Source organism: Apium graveolens, chromosome 9 (genome assembly GCF_009905375.1).
Source record: "Apium graveolens cultivar Ventura chromosome 9, ASM990537v1, whole genome shotgun sequence".
In the NCBI taxonomy this organism is placed as follows: domain Eukaryota; kingdom Viridiplantae; phylum Streptophyta; class Magnoliopsida; order Apiales; family Apiaceae; genus Apium; species Apium graveolens.
The window spans coordinates 141,429,107-141,450,319 of record NC_133655.1 but is presented as its reverse complement, the minus strand read 5'-3'; positions in this window follow the sequence as shown (position 1 = coordinate 141,450,319).

Sequence of the window (21,213 nt, the reverse complement as noted above, 5' to 3'; positions counted from 1 at the left end):
TCGAGGGAGTTTCAATGGTGATTGTTTATAAGCTCGCGCATGAGCATGGGTCCATAGAATGATGGACGGAATAGTAAATATTCAGGCACGTGAATTGCGATGCTATAATACTTGATGTTGAGATATATACATATATATGTTTTGTTCTCCTGTGATAAACCTCTATAGTTCAGAGGTAGACTCCAAGCCAGATGTTTTGTGGCAGTATTTTTATATAATTCTCTTAAATTCTTTTTTTCTCTTCTTTTCATATTCGTGTAAACTGAGAAGAACAACCCTTCCAAAAGGGGAGGTATAGCTGAATGACTATCTATCTGTGTGATACAAGCCTAGTAGGATACCACATGTTATTTAATTACGTGTCAAGTACTAAAGGCTGGCCACCTTCTGTACTAACTATGCAATAGAACAAGTGTTCATGATCATAGTGAACTCTCAACAAATTCTTTTACTTCTATATGATTGATCAAACTTTGGAAGATAGAAGCAGCTAGAAAAGGAGTAGTATAAGTATGGTGGTATTCGGAATGGAAACGTGTTCATGATACTAAGGTTGACGCGTTTATTAAAAGGTTATAAAACTCTAGAGAGTAAAGGTATATCCAGAATAGTATTCTGTATGGAAGATAGTAACGATTGCAAACTGGAAAAGAATAAGTATTGAGAAGCGAAAGCTGTAGAGCTAGATGATATAACGAGAGTCTGTGTGATAGTCTTGAAAGAAATTTGGAATGATCACTTAGCACGGATTGAGTTTTCTTATGACGATGGATAATATGACAGTGTCGGAATGTCGCCTTACGAGGCCATGTACGGAAAAAGTTGTCGATCTCCCTTGTATTGGGATGAAGTTGGAGAGCGCAAGATGCTCAGGTCCAAAGTAGTCCAAATAACTAAGGACATAGTAGATCTAATCAGAGGACAGCCGGTAGCAACCAAAGATCGACTAGAGAAGTATATCGGTTTGGCCTGAAAGGACAAAGAGTATGAAGTAGAGAACCTATTATTGTTAAAGGTATTCCCTTGGAAAGGATTAATGAGGTTCGGAAAGAAAGGAAAGTTAAGTTCACGATTTATTGGACCCTTGGACATATTAAGACGTATTGGGAAGTTAGCATATGAGCTAGCCCTACCCTCGAACCTGTAGCAAGTTCATAACGTGTTCCACGTATCAATATTAAGGAAGCATAATCCGAATGTCGGACATATAAGAGGCATACGAGCGCATAGATATGCAACCAGACTTAACCAATATAGAACAACCAGGAGAGGTTATAGATCGAAAATAAGTAAGTGCTTCGGAACAAGGTTATCATGCTAGTCAGGGTTTTGTGGCAGAACCACAATGTGGGAAAATTGACTTGAGAGTTAGAAAGTGCAATGCTATAAAAGTATCCCCAACTATTTTATATCTGATTCCGGGACAGAATCCTTTTAAGGAGGGGAGACTGTAATAACCCCAATTTTTGGAAATTTTTGAAACCCCGATGAATAGCAACTTTTTACTGATGATGTTGATTAAGGAAAATTATCAGACCACACTATATAGGAGTACTGATAATCTCATATTTTTGCATAATTTCATACCTATTTATTGCTTGCTTTCATATTTAAATAAATTAATTTGTTGCATTCTCATCATTTTGTAGATATTTGAAAAAATGAGAAATGTGAAGAAAAAAAGGAGAAAAGGGCAAAAATGGAAGAAATATAATGTCACTAAGCAACTTAAAGAAAATCCAAAAGAAAGAGTTGGTGGAAATCAAGGGTCAAGATCAATAAAGCACACCTTTCACTTGGATGACCAAGATTCACCCAACTATACCCTAAACCCTACTTTTTAGCTATAAATACCCCTCTTCCCCCTTGTATTCATAACCTTAGTTTTATCTTAGTTTACCCTAAATTTAGTAATAGCCTCTCTTTTCAATTTCTAGATCTAGTTTTCATTTCCATTGTAATAGCTCTCAAAAGTTGTAAACACTCTCTTCAATTAATATCATTCAAGTCTTGTTATTACATCCTCTCCTCTACTTTTATGTCTTCTTATTTTTATTTTGGATTATGATATCTTTTAATGTCATACAAGTTACATACTTGGAGATATAAAAGGAGCCCGCTAGATTTAAAAGTATTATTGTGTTGCTCGGATCTTGTTAAATTTTTCCGACGAGTTTAATTTTTCCGGTGAAATACAATTTGCTGGAGAGTTTTGCTGCGCCCATTCAAAGTTTCACTTATTTTCGGTTTTACATTGTTTATTTTCTGAAGACTCTAATTACTCGATGTGATTTTTTTGTGTAGATTTACTTTCGGCTTCTACTTTTCTTCCATTTTATGCATTAATTTATTTTAATTGCGGTCCATCTGTCTAGCTAGTTTTACCAGCAACAATTCCACCATTAATATCATTTTTCTGTAGATATACTTGGATATGATTCGTTTATATTTTTCATCACTGCAGGCCCTTATGTATTTTCTTGTCCATTTTTATTGATGACCCATTATTATTGTTTATAGTTACTAGGTACCATTATCATCTATGGCCCAACTTTCAATTTCAGCCCATGTTTCATTTATAGCCCATATCTTAGTCCTAGCCCGTAGTTATAGTTGTCAATATTTGCTTAGTTAATTTTTAATGTGGTTTATTAATTAATGCTTCTATTGTCTTAATTAGTAAAATTAATGCTTGCCAATTTAATAGTATTAAGTTGTCTTTATGAGTTCATGTCCGTAGAATTAATCTTGTTTTTGCTAATGGGTTTCTTTTCTTTATTCAAAGCCGAGCCTATGTATATATGTCCAACTTCTTGTCTTGAGTGGATCATGCATTTCTTCTATCATGTTTCTTGCCTACATCATTTTCTAGCACATACTACTTTTTATTCATGTTACTACTAGTATTATAATAATTAGTTTAATTAGCTTGTTTATTAATTTCTTCACTGTAACCTTCTACCCCAAACTCCAATTTTTCTGCTTCTTAATTAGACTACCAAGTGACTTTAGTTTAATATTTTTATTTATTTATTGTGTTATCATTATTTTAGATAGTTTAAATAATTTCATAATTATCTTCGAGTATAGTTATTAGTTGTTAAAGCTAAACTCACTACAAAAATTACTTGTTCTAGTTCGCCTAAGTTAAAAATTAAGATTGCGAAAAATTTATAGTCCTTGTGGAATGAATCTCAAAATATTAAAACGAAAATTGTGCGTTTGCAATTAAAATATATATTTTTGGCACATCAAGTACTGTTATGGAATTCTGAGATCATAATAGTATTCCAGAAAGTAAATGAGTGTATGTAAAGGTCGTTATAATTCGAATCCGGGCACTTTGATTTTTCCCGAATATCCACCAGATACTGAAAGAATTAAGTATAAGGTAACATGATTAAAAGGATTTAAATTCAATAATTATAAGAGAGGATCATTAAAGGAGTATAAAATATTAAGAAAGGTCTATGGAAGCCCAAGTAACAAGATCCCGGATATGATCTCTCAAACGATTAACGAGAACGAGAGTTAAGCGAACCGTAAAATGAATAAGCGACCAAGAACCAAGCTTGTACAAGAATCCAAGTGATTATGACATCATCAAACCACAAGATAAAGACATGTGACAAATTGATGACATTAGGAGGGTGATGTAAGCCAAATTAGTAGATATTTTGCTTAGGTTTAATTATGGCCACACAAAGTAACCTTGATTAAGCCAAGGTTAAGTTAACCAAATATTACATCCACCACACAATTAATCAAAGACAAACAAGAAGCATTTTGATTTCTTCATTTCTTCATTTCTTCCCTTGCTCTCGGCCAAAACCAAAGCAGCAATTTCAAACTGCCATATCTCCTTCAATACTCACTCAAATATTATGTTCTATAGCTCTTTAGAAAGGTATTGAGATGGCCTACAACTATTGTTCACAAGTCTCGTCCAAATAATCATGGTAAGACCATAATTTTTACAGTTCTTTCAATCGGACTTTTAGAAACTTCAAAACCTAACTTTGTGTTTTCTTGATTGTTTGTGAGATCCAAGCTTGTATAAGGATTAATTAAGGTTTTAAGGCTTCCTAGCAACTTTCCCCTCATAAATAAAGGTATAAAACTTCTGGACCTTTAAGTACTAAGTTTGTTTGCTTGAATTTTGGGATGGTTTGGATGGATGAGTAGTTGTTTGAATGATTAAGTTTGAATTGAACTTTGATTGTTAAGTAGATTAGTTGATTATGGAGATGGTATAATATTGAATTGGATTGAGAATCTTGAGCTTGTTTTGGCTAACATCAGTAGCCTAGGTTTAAATATTGAAATTATGGATGGATTGTAGTTGGAAGGGATTGATTTGGAGTGGTAAAAATATTGAAAATCGCTAAGTTCTAGCCGTCATAATGCCCGATTTTCCTTAACTGTTTCTGTGATTAACTTTAGGACCCGTTAACTCACTGTAAGATTCTGATATTTTCCATGTTTAGATAGTTCATGTTACGAGCTTCGTTTTGATATGTCGTTCGCCTAAATCCGAGTTACGAGCGATGAGAAACGACCGTTTTAAGTAACGGCGTTTCGCAAGCGAACCCCGAAACCTCGAGTAACTTTGAGACCATAATTGAGACCCTTAAATGATTAATCGAAACACGAAACAATTATGTAAGGTGGATTAGGCAGTTGGTAAAGTACTCGCGAAAGAGTAGCCTTAAAATGTTTAATGGTTAATTTTATAAAAATGGTGAATCCGAGGGTACTCGAGTGACTTGTGTAAATCGTTAAGCGCAAAAGCGAACGTTAGGGTCTAAGTGGATAAAGTCTAGTTTCTTAAGCGACCCACTCTAAGGTGGTTTAATTCCGGATTATGTTGTTGTTCATAGGTTACCGGACCCACTCTAAGCTTAAGTCTACCCCGGAACACTCAGGCAAGTTTTCTACCCGTATAACTGTTGTTGTGATGTATATATGTATATGCATTATCTTGTGATAAGTGCATTATTGTTATTATCAAATCTTGCGATATATTGGAGCATGTTGATATGATATATATGCATGCCTATTTCGTAATCTTGATATCTCGTTATCAATTCAATTGTTTATAAACTGTATAATACCTATGCTAGAGATAGGCATTATTTGCGTATACCCTTAGTATAGGGGACCCAAAGATTAACATTTTTCTAAACCGGGAGGCGATGTTCCCGAGTATATTATATATATATATATATAGTTTTCAAAATTATTAATCGAATAATGTTTATTCGATAGTTTTAAATTATAAGTGAATATTAGTTTAAATATTCATTCGAGGACTTACGACTCCGTTTATTTTATTAAATAATATTCATTATTTTCTTAAAGAATAATGTTTCGTTATTCGCCAAGTATTCGAGAAATGATTGATATCGTCAATCATTCTTACCTTAAATATTTTCATAAAGTTAGTTTCAAAACTTTTACTTTATTTGCTTTGATAAAATTAATCGTTATTTGAATATTATTTATAACTTAATATTAAGATATTCTTTGATTATCTTGGAATTAATTTATTCTATCAAATCATCCTTATTCCAAACGCTTTCAAAAATATTTTCGAGTCTTCAAAATAATTTTAAAGGCTAGAGCGGATCCCAAAACTCGTTTTCAAATTTAAGATCTTCCTTTCGAAGGGGACTTGAATACTCGCTCAAAAATCTGAGGGATCAGGCTTTGTGGTGTATTTTATATTCGCAACGAGGTTGCTGTTTTGAGAAAACAATTTGATTACTTGCCCAACGTTCGGGAAGTAAGTCCATCTAATTGAGTCAGCATAAGCGACAGGCCGGGGTACTGTCTATCAAGGTGTAAGAGGCTGGGTGACAGTCCATCAACGCGTGAGTGGCCGGGTAACGGTCTAGTGTGAGGTCCTAATGCGGCCAGGGTGATGACCGGCGAGAAATTCATCCATCTACTAGTAGAAAAGGTTACTTAATGGGTATCTTTGCCTGATCAGCAAGATATCAGGTTTATGCCAAAGTTTTCTTCTTTCCAAATTTATTGGGTATTACAACTCTGTTTATACTGTTCATAACAGAGGTTTTCAAGGAAAGTATGAGAGAGAGATATATAGGTGTATATATATATCAGGACTTAATGAAGTATCTCGTAACTTCATTTCTTTTAAATGATATTTTAAAGATTGATTATATTCAAGTCTTATCTTGTAGTCTCATCAATGTGATGAACTTTTGAAACTGATTATACCTTGAACGGTGGTAGTTCAAGCAGTATTCGGAGAAGATATAATTATATTGAAGTATTTTATAACTTCATCTTTTTATCTTATATCTAGTAAAGGATTATCTTATGCATGACAAAGATTTTTAGAAATACGTTGAAACAAGGTTAGATATATGAGATCCCTTGCAACGATATTTTTATACAGTTATACACTGGAACTCTGTGTATATTATGCATAGAAGAGGATTTCAAAGATTTTGAAAAGTATATATACATATATACTAAATATTTTGCGACTTCGTCGCGTTAAGATATTAAACTTAGTTCATTTCTGCTTGACCAAGACTTTTATGAGTAATATGAGAATTCTCATATATTGTTAATTATTATACATGTTATTTTGGTGGGCTTGTTACTCACCCTTGCTTTATTCTTTCATCACACAACAACAACTAGACAAGATGAACAGGACCAAGCTCCCCATTCGTGAGCGGATAGGAAACATTCTGCAGTTTCCTATAGGCGTTGATGCCGCTGTAGCTGAGGTAGGAATTACCAATAGGCTAGGCTTTCAACTTTTGATGTACCGGACTTATCTATATTTATGAATTTTAATAATGGCAAAGAATTTGTAAATCTTTTTAGAAACCCTTTTGAGGTATAATGACTTATAATTGTGGAATAAAATGACTTGTGTTATTTTTGGTATTCATCTCTGAGACTATAACTTGTGGTGTGTGTGTATATTGTGGGGTCACAGTACGCAGTAGTTGGTTGTTTATTAAGATTAAGTGTTATTAAGGGAAATGGAACTCGTGACAACCCGGATCCCCGTCCCCGGATTTGGGGGTGTTACATGTATAATCATGTTATCGACTCGGATAATAAATTTCTCGTGCACAACATAGTGTGGGCTAAAAAGTTTCCCCCGATTGTCAGGGTTACTATTCATCAAGCGTTTTACAAAGTCTCAAAATTTTGAGTTATTATAATCTTCCCCCTCTAAAAAGGATTCCTTCCCGGAATCAAATAGAAAACAGGTGGGGATATCTTTCCTTCATCACATCTTCTAGTTCCTTAGTTAACTCTTCGACATTCTGATTTCTCCACAAGATTCTGACCAGCTTCACAGTCTTGTTCCTCAGCACTTGTTCTTTCTGGTGCATCACTATTACCGGTTGCTCAACGTAGGTTAGGTGTAATATTTGGGATATATCGTGTAATTATTCTTGCTAATAAATAAATATTATGCATGTTCAGTATTTATTCTGTGAATTAATTGTTAAGTGGTATATGTATTTGGATGTTTAAAAATAATATCAATTGAGTATTTTAATGTTTATATGTCCAAAATAAAATATACATAATTGTCATATCTTCCTATTTATTTTTATGTTGATTTATGATTTTATAGGAAATTTATGAATTTTATAAAATCTTTTTTCGAGTATTTATAAACTATTTTATATAATCGGGAACCAACCGACGTCACCCGTTTTTACATTTTTATAACCCGAAACTCTTCCGAGAACTCCTTTCTAACCTAATTGCAATATTCCGAGCATTTTCCATGTTTCAACTTTTTCGATCCGGCATACGGTTTGTCCTGTGCAGGTCCCGGCGTAATATTTTCGATACATTATTCGTTTCGGTATATCAATAAAACTCGTATTTTTGATAAACGAGATCTTTTTATTAAACTATTACAATTATCACCACGTAATACGTGTAACCAGGCGCTGAGACCAAGACCGCGGTACAAATTGTACTGATTTGGATAATTATCCCGAAAACCGGTACCGTTTGGATCTGTTTTTATAAATAAACATACCAGTTTATATCCAGAATGATCCAATGGGATACTAATTTTCCAAAATTATAAATAGCCTTTACCGTATTTTATTTCGTACCGAAAATCATTTGCAAACAGTAATTTTATAATTTTACGGAGAAAATCTATATATTCATATAATCTTTCAAGAATCAAACAACTATTTGGAGGTGTTATTGAAATCTGCTCGGGAAGCTCTAGTAACCAAAACGGAGGTTTTGAAGAATACTATCAGATTATACAAGTTTCGGAACTGCAGAATCAAAGGTTGATTTTATATATTTTTATTTATTTTCGAATTATTTTGATTAAAAATATGAATTTTTGTTCGGATGATTGTTTGAATGATTTGATGATTGCATGTTGTAGAGCTTGTTTTCCTGATGATTTTCATATGTCATATGACTGATTTGGTGTTCAATAACATGTTCAAATTTGAGTTTAATTTTTGAATTTTGAAATTAAGGTTTATAATTCGTTTAAATGTTCTTAATTAAATTTGGGGGTTTCTTATTTCGGGATAAATAGATGTTCTTGAGGGGTGGGTTGTGTTCCTTATGAAATTTTCAATCGAATCGTATAAGTCTTGCTAATCGACGAGGTCTGTAGAGGAGGGAGTTGTGTTTTAAAGTTTTCGTCGAGTTCGCCGGAAACCGGCGAACTTCTCGGCCGGATTCCGGCCAACTCAGGGATTGTTAGGACGATTTGATGGTATGGTTATATTCCTGGTATTGTGTAGATGTGATCTGGAGGTGTTGGTGGGGCGAGGATGCCAGAATCGTCTTCTCCGGCGTGACATGACATTTTCCGGCGACCCCCCTGTAAAATTACAGTTTAGTACCTGAACTTTTGGGGACGATGCAGTTTGATCCCTGAAGTTTCCAGAATTTGCAAAAATAACCTTCCTGTTTTAAAATTATTTAAAATCATATTTTCTATTTATTTTAATTATAAAAATTCATTTTTAATTTCTGAAAATTCCAAAAATTATTATTTTAATTCAAAAATAAATCTGAATTAATTAGTTAATTAATTTTAGTTGATAATTGATTGATTAAGTAATCAATTAATTTGAAATTAATTGATTAACTGATTTAATTAATTATTAATTGATTTTATTAATTATTTAATTAGATTTAATTATTTAAAAATGATTTAAAAATTCCGAAAAATAGTTTCGAGCTTTAAAATATTATTTTAAATTGTTTTCAAGGATCGATAATTATTATAAAATAGTTTTGAAGCCATATTTGGCCAACCGAACCCTGTTTATTGCTTTAAAATTGATCCAACGACCCGTTTTAATTCCGAAAAATGTTTTAAAAGTCATATTAAATACCCGAAAGTCTGTTTATGACCCGAGACTCCTTTATAAATGATATATCATTGAGCGTTTGACGTGTTACGTGTTATATATGACTCGTTGTTTGCCTGTCGGTCTATATGTTCGGTGTATACTTTTTTATTGCATAACTTTCAATCCGTTGATCGGATTTGGGTAAAATGAAGGGTAGATAGAAGTGTATATCAAATAGAATCGTATGAGTTGAGTATTGATAGATGTTTATAATATGTGAGCAGAAGAGGCAGGGCGTAGGAAAGGGAAACAGATAGTCGAGGAGTAGGAGATTGTGATTGGAAATTAGAGAAGTATAGCTAGCTAATATCAGGCAAGTGTTCAGAACTTTCTCGACATATACTGTAGTTAATTGATAGCCCTGTTTTATATGGCAAGTGCTTTGAAGCACTGAACCCTACACCCTGATTCCAGTTGTTGATCTTTGAGCCATAAATCTTATTCTTTCTAAACCATTAATTGTTGTATACCCGAATACGAATCACAAATATACGATACTACTCCACAAATACATACAACTAAATGCCAAACACTGACTCAAATTGCTTACATACTCAAACCATTGTACCTTATGCTTAGAAAGACCAAATCCTTGCAACCTTGGAACCTTGATTCCTTTGTTATCCAATTTTTTCATTACCTAACAGTCATTCTTTGAAATTGCCATATTGATCCTTTGTGAAGATTGAAACTATTTCATTATTGAACATCCAATGTTGCTTATGATTTTGTTTATTGCATTACATTGATTATTCTGTTATTATGTTAGAATTGGATTGTTTTATAAAATTGTGGACCATATGCGTGGTCAGACCAGATTGGTGGTTAAGTTAGGCCAATGTGTGCCTTAGATCCAGTAATTAGAGCAGAGCTGTGTGCCTTGCTCGGGGTAAATGCGTGACTGATCAGTAGCCTAACTTTGGTTTTTAAAATAAAAATATAATATCCAATTCTAAATCATTAATCCTTGTTCATTTGATACCTTAATCTTTTTCACTTGATGATCATTATTCTCAGTCTTGTCATTGTGACTTGCTGAGCTAGTTAGCTCATTTGTGCGATGTTGTTTATGTTCTTTTCCAGTTAAGAAGAAACCAGTTGGTAGCGAGGATCCCCAATCCAGTGCGAGAGCTAGGGGTCCAGGTTGATCGAGTTTAGCTAGCTGGCAGCTTTTGAGATAGTTTAAGTTTGTAAAAGTTTGTAATAATATTTAATGTTCAGTTTTAAGTTTGAATAGTTGGGATTTGGACATTTATAATATAAGTGTGTGTGTGGCTTGTGTGCATACTTTAACCTGTTGCGGTCCGTGGAAGTTGGTAAGTAGGGTCACTGTATATTATTATTATCTTTATTATTGTTATAAGCAGGTTATAAATAAGGCGTGTGTGTGTGGACCCCAAACTTTTGACCCAGTTTTGGAGGGCGCAACATCAGGTCTGGTTGTAAGTCTACCTGCTCATACTCTATTAGATGTTGCGCATCGGCATGGTATTTCTTTAGCATCAACACATGGAACATGTTGTGCACTTATTGCAGATTAGGAGGCAAGGCGAGCTCGTAAGCTAGAGGTCCTATTCTCCTTAAGATCTCAAAAGGTCCTATGAATCTGGGGCTTAGTTTCCCTATCTTTCCAAATCTCATTACTCCTTTCCATGGAGACACTTTCAACAGCACTGAATCTCCTACTTCATACTCTCTATCTTTCCTGGTCTGGTCGGCGTACTTCTTCTGTCTGTCTTGAGCCGCTACCAACCTCTTCCTGATGAGTCCTATAATTTCTCTGGTTTGCTGGACTAACTCCGGTCCTATTATCTTAAGTTCTCCAACTTCATCCCAATATAAGAGAGGGCGGCATCTTCTTCCGTAAAGAGCTTCATACAGAGGCATTCTAATGCTAGCGTGATAGCTATTATTGTAGGCAAACTCGATCAGGGGTAAATGGTCATTCCAGTTCCCTTCAAAGTCAATGGCACATACTCGTAGCATATCTTCTAGGGTCTGGATGGTCCTTTCGCTCTGCCCATCTGTTTGGGGGTGGTAAGCGGTACTTATATTCAGTCTGGTGCCTACACACTTTTGGAAGTTTCACCAAAATCGGGATTTAAACCTTGGGTCTCTATTTGACACTATGGCAACGAGAACGCCGTGTCTCACCACAATTTCTCTCAGGTAAATATCCACTAAACTTGTCTATGATGTACCTTTTATTGATTGGCAGGAAGCGCGTGGACTTGGTCAGTCTATTTATGATAACCCATATGGCATCATGATTGGTTTTAGTACTTGGTGGGCCTGTCACAAAATCCATTGCTATATGCTCCAATTTCCATTCCAGAATTTCCAGGGGTCGTAATAGTCCACTCGGTCGTTGATGTTCAGCCTTTACCCTCTGGCATGTCAAGCATTTACTGACCCACTCTGCTACTTCTCTCTTTATATTAGGCCACCAATTATATTCCTTAAGGTCACGGTATATTTTCGTACTCCCCGAGTGGATTAAATACCTGGAGCTGTGCCCTTCATGTAGCGACTCATCTTTTAGTTCTTGCACATTCAGAACCCAAATCCGGGATGCATACCTCATGATCCCTCTCTCATCTTTCTCGCATCTCACCTTCTCGCCGGTCAATGTTTTTCTTTCTTCATTCATCTTCTTTCCTGACACACTCGTATCTTTTTGGCTAGTTTCGGTGCTAACTTGATCTCGAATAGTCCTTCTGATCTCTACCGGTTATTCTCACGTCAATATCCATCTTTTCAAATTCCTTAACTAACTCCTCAGATGTCATTATCATTTTGAGTCTCTCCTTCCTACTGAGGGCGTCAGCCACCACATTGGCTTTACCTGGGTGATACAAAATTTCACAATCGTAGTTCTTAATCAGCTCTAACCATCTCCCATATCTCATGTTTAATTCCTTCTGAGTAAAAATATACTTGGGGCTCTTATGATCTGTGTAAATTTCACATTTTTCACCGTACTAGTAGTGCCTCCAAATTTTTAGGGCAAACACAATGGCTACTAATTCGAGATAGTGGGTAGGGTACCTGATCTCATATTCTTTCAACTGCCGAGAGGCATACGCAATAACTTTTCTGTGCTGCATAAGCACACATCCTAGTCCCTTGTGTGAGGCATCACTGTATATCAAAAACTCCCCCTTTCCATTTGGAAGAGCGAGCACTGGTGTTGACATCGGTCTCCTTTTCAGCTCTTAAAAGCTTTCCTCACACTTCTCTGTCCACACAAACTTTTCCATTTTCCGGGTAAGCCTAGTCAATGGGCTGGCTATCTTGGCAAAGTCTTGCACGAATCTCTGGTAATATCCTGTTAAACCCACAAAACTCCCAACCTCAGTTGGGGTAGTCGATCTTTCCCAATTGGATACCGCCTCTATCTTGGCGGGGTCGACTAAAACTCCTTTATTTCTCACTACATGCCCTAAGAATTGAACTTTCTTTAACCAAAACTCGCATTTTGAGAAATTGGCATATAACTTCTCATTCCTCAAGATTTCTAAGACTATCCTCAAAATGTTTTGCGTGCTCTTGCTCTATCTTTGAGTAGATTAGAATATCATCTATGAAAACTATCACACATATGTCTAGGTACTTCTTGAACACTCGGTTCATCAAATCCATAAAGGTTACGGGTGCATTGGTTAGCCCAAATGACATGACTAGGAACTCATAATGTCCATACCTAGTGCGAAAGACAGTCTTTGGTATATCCTCAGATTTGATTTTCAACTGGTGATATCATGTCCTCAAATCTATTTTGGAAAAGTGCACAGCACCTTTGAGATGGTCAAATAGGTCGTCAATCCTAGGGAGAGGGTACATATTCTTGATAATCAGCTTGTTCAACTCTCGGTAGTCTATACATAATCTCATACTACCAACCTTTTTCTTTACAAACAGTACTGGTGCACCCCATGGTGACACACTGGGTCTTATCATCCCGTTATCTACCAATTCCTACAGTTGAGAAACTAGTTCCTTCATCTCAACCGGGGCCAGTCTATAAGGGGCCTTAGATACTGGTGTCGTCCCTGGCGCTAATTCTATAGCGATATCTATTTCTCTATCGGGTGGCAATTCTGGTAAGTTCTCTAGAAACACATCCTCGAATTCATTTACTATGGGTATGTCCTGTATGCTGGGAACTTCCCTCTTAGTATCCATCACATAAGTCAAGTAGGCCTCGTTACCTTTCTTTAATAATCTCTTAGCCTGAATCATGGTCAGAAATTTTTGGGTCTGTCATTGACCTTTAAACACTATTTCCTTTCCATTTTGCATTCTTATCTTTACCTTCTTTCGCTCACAGTCTATCTGCGCTCCATGCCTAGGATCACGTCAAATTCTCCTAACGCAAATGGGATTAAGTCAAACTCAAAGACTTTCCCTTCTATTTCCAACTTACATTTAGGGTGTATTTGATTTACAGGAATTATTTCTCGGTTCGCTATTTCCACTTGTAATACCTCACGTAAGGGTATAACTCTAAGATTTAACGTTTTAGCAAAATTTCGAGATATAAAAGACTTGGTCGCTCCGGAATCAAATAAAACATTTGCATGTTCGGAATTTAACAGAAGGGTAACTGCTATCACATCAGTGTTCCGGACAGCGTCCTGAACGGACATGTTGAAAGTCCTAGCAGCTGGGGGTCGGTTGGATGCAGCTCTGCTCATCCCTGAGGCTGGGGGCCTTAGTTCCGGGCAATCTTTTTTCATGTGACCTACTTTCCCACACTGGAAACACACTACTTTGGGTTGGGTACATTTTTTGACGAGGTGTCCGGTTTGGTCGCACCTGTAGCATTTTAGAGGGGCTCTCGCCTCGTTACACACTTCAAAGTGTCTATTTCTGCATGTTTAACACTCCGGTATCGGGGCGCGGGGTGGGCTGTGAAATGTTGCCCTAGATGGTCCGTCGCCCTGTTCAACACTCTCACTTGGGGGCTTTCTAAATCTGGGGCCTCTCGCAGGTTGGGACACCACTCCCCTGACAAACCTGTTTGGAAGGCCCCTGTTCCTTGTTCCTCCTTCTCCTTGACTTCCTATCTCCCTTTTCCAACTTTCCTTCTCCTTCAAACTTTGTTCACTACCTACTTTAACAATCGATGCTTTCTGCACCAAGATGGAATAATTAGTCAATTCTAGCACTGCTACTTGGTTTTGGATCCACTGTTTCAGACCAAGCTGAAACCTGCATGCCTTCTTTTCTTCAGTATTTACAAACTCTGGTACAAATCGTGACAGCTCGGTGAACTTGGCCTCGTACTCTGCCACAGTCAATTTATCATGTTTCAGCTCTAGAAACTTAATCTCCATCTGAGTCTCCATAAACTTAGGGAATTACTTGTCTAAGAACAATCAGGTAAATCTATCCCACAGAATCACAGCATCAGTCTCAAGGTTTCGTTTAGACTCCCACCAGTAGTTAGCTTCCCCCTTTAACATGTAAGAGGTGAAGATGGTCTTGTGTCACTATTCAACACCTAGTATCTCGAAGGACTTTTCTATTTCCTTAAGCCAGGCCCATACCTCAACGGGGTCGGGAGATCCTAGAAACTCCGGGGGTTTGAGAGACTTGAATGCCCTAAAGGCAGTGGCAGCAGTCTATTGGACAATCTGTGGCTGTGGTGGAAGGGGCTGTTGGTTTAGATTAGCCCTTAAAAGTTCCATAAATTCATTCATGGGAATTCCCCCTGATGGGTAACTTCAGCTTCTTCTTCCACATATTCTTCCTCATCATACTCATTATAGTCTAAGTCCTCTTCACTCTCCTCATTCACTATATGGTCAGGTTCATTTTGTTGTTGGTTGACAGATTCTGCGGGCTCTTCTGGTTCCTCTTCTACGGGGTGACATCATTTTGATAATGAAAATAATGTCTATACAGTTGTATAATTCTTACATTTGGATTAATTCATTTGTAAGCAAACATGTTATTTAAATATCTAGCATGCTTCTATCAAAGTGCAATAATATGGTAGATAATTTCTTAATAACTTCGGGATAATATATCATAGGGTCTCCCAGAATATATCTTGGGGACAGTACAACCATCCGCATCCATACATGGTCCTGAATATAATACATCCACTACATGATCCTGAATATTGAAATACAAATACATACACCGGGTACCAGAGTGGGCTAGGAATGCTATCGATTATTAGATATCCTAATAAAATTGATGACAAGTCACCCAGCCCTTTACAAGGTCCATAAGTAGTCACTGGCCTCTCAGTCACTGTCCCTGCGCGTAAGGTCTCGAACCCTCCTCATCGCTCCTGCCAACATCAGTTTTGCATCAACTACCGGGATGTATCCCCCCATCGCCGTCATCCTCATCTGTACTCGAGCACGGAGCTCAATCCCAGCAATCTCCCGATGAGCTATAGTCGGGGAAGCAGCTCTGAAGTCCCCTGGGTATCCTAGCATGATGGCTCTCTCGGTGGTCAACGCCTGTCGTAGCTCCACAATGCTGGAAGATACCGCAGTGATCTCAGTATTAAGCTGAACTACTACCCCGTCGTGCACGGCTACATGTATGGTCGCTGGGGGTGGTAGAGGTGAGTCCGGGTCACTGGAGGATATGTCATGAACCTCGTAGGTCTATGCATCCATCTCGTCATCCCCGTCCTCATCAGTGTAGGGCAAAGGGCTCAACATCCCTGGGTAAGGTGTGGGAGGGTGAACAGTCGGGAGAGGGTACATCTTTATATCTGTCCAGTCTACGCCATCGCCCTGGGGTATCTCAACATCATCAGCTATGGGGGAAGGGAAGTCAGTCTCCTCCTCCAGGGGATCCTCGGTAGGGTCATCATCTGAGTCATCAATAGGTGGGTCCTCCGGATCGGGATTAGGGTCACGCTCAGGGGCCATAATGTCCTCAACAGGGTCAACCTCCCCCACAGGCTCCACTGGTACCTGACACAATAGGCAATGTGTTACTACTTAGAGTCAGAATTCCTTTGAGGGTAAAACTGTCAAGACCACCCATGCAGTCTGACGATGAACTCGACTTGAGTTCTAATTAATTATTATTATTATTATGTCTACGTATTTTATATCCTATCTTTTCTAAGATTTGATAACCTAAGGCTCTAATACCATTTCTATGGCGCCCCAAAATCCGAGGTCAGGGATCTAGGAGGCCACGCCATCTTGAATCCTGTATAACACTTATCTTGTACAACAATATATAAATATTCACACCTTTATGACCCCACACTTATCAACACACACACTTATAGGTTATTATCTTGGAAACGAACCATGCATTACTAAAGTGTATCAATCCATAAAATGATAATTATTACAATCCCAAAAGTGATTAAGTCTTACCTCATGAGTAACCTTTATATAAGGTTAGACCGGTGACCAAATATACGTTTCTTGGTTATTATCTTATATAAGTCATACTTGTAAATAAGCCGGACTAAAAATAACTGAAAACCAATCCAGCTTATTCGATCTACCTGAGGTACAACACCAAACATCCTACGGAACAGCTTGCCATTTCCTACCCGTTTCCTGGCCGTGAGTTTCATGATAGGCATCTTGATTCACTGTTGTGTTGTGTAAATTTAAGAAAACAAGTGTGAGCTATAATGCCCAACATAATAATGTACACTATGAAAAGACTATATGAGAAATTTATAATTGATTCCATATACTTATCAATATATTTGTTTTAGAAATAGTACTTCTCGGTGATACACACCTTCTTTCAAAATAATTCTTTTATTAACTTATTAGTCCACAAATACCTTAATGGTAAACCCAGCACCTAGGCTTGGGTTACGGTATTGCACCTCAATTCCAAATGGAAGAATAGGACATTCACCGGAGCCCCCGAGATACGATGATCAATCGTATAATGGTAAATATTTATTGTTCTCTACATGTAGAAGGACGACTTTCTTACTCCCGGTTGTCACCCTAAACGCATTCGGGCTTTATATGTTTCCCCTTTCCCTCGGGTATGTTTTGCATACTTCGTATATCCTTCAGTACACATGGTATATTTTCATACGGAAATTAAAATGACAGTCTCCCCAGTCCATGGAGTACTGGATCTCTACCCCTCCCTTGTCCTTTTAAGAATCCTATCATATAATTGGAACATCAAACTATATCGAAGTTTCCCAAGCGTTTTTGCTTGTTGATAGGTACAGCTCATCTCATATATGTATATATATGTACTTCCGAGAATTTTCGGAGGAAGTACTATGATATATGAGTTGACCGTTGTCAACAGATGAATAAATAAGGGGGAGTTTCTTTTGAAACTGTATTCAAAATATTTAATTTTATCGAGATAATATTCTTCGATGATCTGAAAGTATTAGTATGATATTCTGAAACTCAAAAAATATTTTAAAATAGGTTTTATGATTTTTAAAATCATATTAAATCATTTGATAAGTATTTAATAATTAAATCATAATTATTAAATAATTAAACCTCGAACAATTATATTTTAAAAGAATATTTGAAATAATATTACTCAACTAATTTATGTTTTAAATAATTAAAGTAATATATATTAATTATAAATAATTGAGTTGAAATAATTCAGCGTTGGAGAATACCTCTCCTATATCAAATGAATAATTGAAATATATCCATTGATCGAGTAACAAAACATAGTTGAGGGGATACGATTTTCGGAAATCGTTTTAAATGAATTTGAGGTATTAAATACTTCGTAAGTGGATATTAAGTCCCTTGGAATAAAATAAGTACGGACTTTTGATCGTCCGAAATATCACCGGGATGATTCTCGAGTTTTCATTTTAAAACTTCGACCGACTCTCGGTCTTATGATTTATACATCACGCTTATGGTAGCGCTAAAATATTCTACGATATATACATCGTAACACAATAGTTATTAATGCGTAAAACTCAAAATGCTATTATCATGGAAAGCATGACATTTATACAAAAGACAGTAAAATAATCTTTTCGCAACACAACAGTATATGGAGTTGGGTTCGTAAACTTTCCTGGGTACTTTGAGGTGGAGGATGCTCTAGGGCCCGCTCGGAAATCTATAATCATAAACATGTATCATTTCGTTAGATCCCGTTCTTATTTATGGAGACTCGTACATACGCGATACTTATTAATCGTTCACGCAACTCACTTTACTCTTACTATTACATTAAGCACAAGTCCTCGTTATGTTCGATTTCTTTCCGAAATCCCTTACGGCCGTTTATGCCTTTTACATTTCGACCCTCGGCTTCGCTTACGATTTTTAATGATTTTCTAATTACGCGGTCTCGGCTCCGACATTTTTATAAAATTGAAAAATCCATATTTTCACTTGAAATTTTTATAGAAGTTAATAAACTCTATTTCTTAATCTCTGTAAAAATTTCATCATTTTTTTATATTTTTAAGTCGATCATTTCTATTTCTAAAGTTCGTAATTCGTAGTAGTTTTTGTCGCGTAAATCACTTTTACTAAAACGATCATAACTTTTGATCCGTAAATCAAAATTAAGAAATTCAAGCGCCTTAACGATCCTCATAACATTGTAAATTATAATCAAGTCTTACTTTTCAAGAAACTACAGTTTATACACCCGGTAACTTCTGCAGAAAACTTAAGTTGTGTTTTGTTCGTTTTAACGAGGTTACGATTACGATTCGAGTTTCGTTTACGTCCTAAATCATTATTCAACCATCAACAACCACTATATCATCATATTAACACTAACTCCTCTCAAGAACATCATGTAATTGAGGCAACAATTATCAACCTTAATACTAACTAACTAAACATCAAGATAATAGCAAATCAACTATTAAAACTAGGTTTCTAGCTAAGATCTCAAAATTTCTTGAAACTTAAACCTTAAACAAAGTTTGGTCAATGATTTATACCTTTATTGCAAGCTTGTGATGTGTTTTTCTTGATGGTGGAGTCTTGGGATGCTTTTTTGAGTTTAAGAAACCTAGATCAAGCCATAAAAATTACTAAACCAAGAAGAGTTACTATTCATTACTATTCATTATCACTTTTCTTAAATTTATTTCACCCATCAAACCTTAATAGCATGTTCTCAAAAAATTATCTTACCTTAGTTTAGGAGGTATGAATCTTGGGATTTAATTGTGGAATTTTGCCATGGCTAGAAGTTGGTATTTTGAATTTGATTTCTCCCTTTTTTTCTTGTTTTGCCGAATGGAGCTAAGGAAGAGAGAAGAGAGAGCTTTTTGTGTTTTCTTGAATGCTTCTTGTGAAAGATTTGTGATATAATCTTGTGTATATCACCTAGTACTAGGAAATTAATAAAAATCTTTGCTAGCTATCCTAGTTTCCAAGCTACAAACTAGTTTATGTACTTTGTTACTATTACGTCACTATTTACTAGCTAGGTTATCATTTCTATTAGCGAGGTTACTATTTGGTTACTAACCATGGTTAGTTTCTTACTCTAGTTAGATTGTACGGTTAGCTTGGTTTGATACGTTTATTAATTGCTTACGCGTTCGTTCGTTCGTCGCTTATTCATTTTCGTAGTAAACCTTCGTAAACGGTTCGCGGGGTAAATCATTTCTTATATGTCCTTTACGTTTTGAAGTCTCGTACTTGGGTTTGAATTTGTAGGATTTTAAATTTGTAATTATATTGTGATTCTCGTAATCCTTGACGGTCCGTATATATGGTCGTTTTTCAAAGTTCGTTTTCTTCGAAAACTAATAGCGTTTACATATACTAATTTGGTATGTATAATCATGTTATCGACTCGAAAAATAAATTTCTCATGCACAACATAGTGTGGGCTAAAAAGTTCCCCCCGATTGTCAGGGTTAATATTCATTAAGCATTTTACAAAGTCTCAGAAATTCGAGTTATTACATTACACGCATCAACAACACTTTTGGCATGTCTATAGCTGATATCTGGTAGGTAGATAGCTGATGTGTTCTTAAATCGGGGGTGAAATTCGCATGTGCTCACTTCTCACAAAAAAATATTTATTCATAACATGAGGTCTCTAAGCTTCGTTGCAACTGCGTCCTATGAATATTGCATTATCCATGAAATTAATTCGAGGGTCAATTGTGAATGTACTATTTCCACGGGAGATGCAGACTGGATTACTCAAGAAATCATTACCTTCATTTTTAATTTTCAGAATATTTGTATTCATTTAATTAAGCAATCCGGAAATAAAGCATCTAATTATTTAGCTTGCTTTATTTATTTTTTAATCTGGTTGCATGATTAGCTGGGGGTTTGTCCCGATTCAGTTTAGAGATTTAGAGATGCACAAAAGTCCGAGCCCGAAAATCTGATCCGGCCCGATCTGGTCAAAGCCCCGGTCAAGCCCGACCCGGTTTCGGCCCGGGCTTAGGGTTTGACGGATCCTATATTTTTAGGCAAAACCTGGCCCGGTTAAAAGTGCGGGTTTCGATCCGGCCCGACCCGTTTAAAAGTCTGAAAAAACCCGGTTAAAATTTGATTAATTTAATATATTTCATTATATATTTATGTATTTATATTTACTATAAATGTTAATAATACTTTAAACACATATATATTTAAATATTTGTAATTAATAATACTATTTATGTACTATATTGTATAATTAATGAATGACGATATATTAAGTACACTGTATATATTTGGATAACATTTATAAAACATATTATTCTATAAACATGTTCATTTTTTGCCGAACTTACATGTTTTCAATATATTAGTATTTTCATAAAATATTTAATGCAAACTAATACATTTTTACAATGATCTAGGTGCTAACATATATA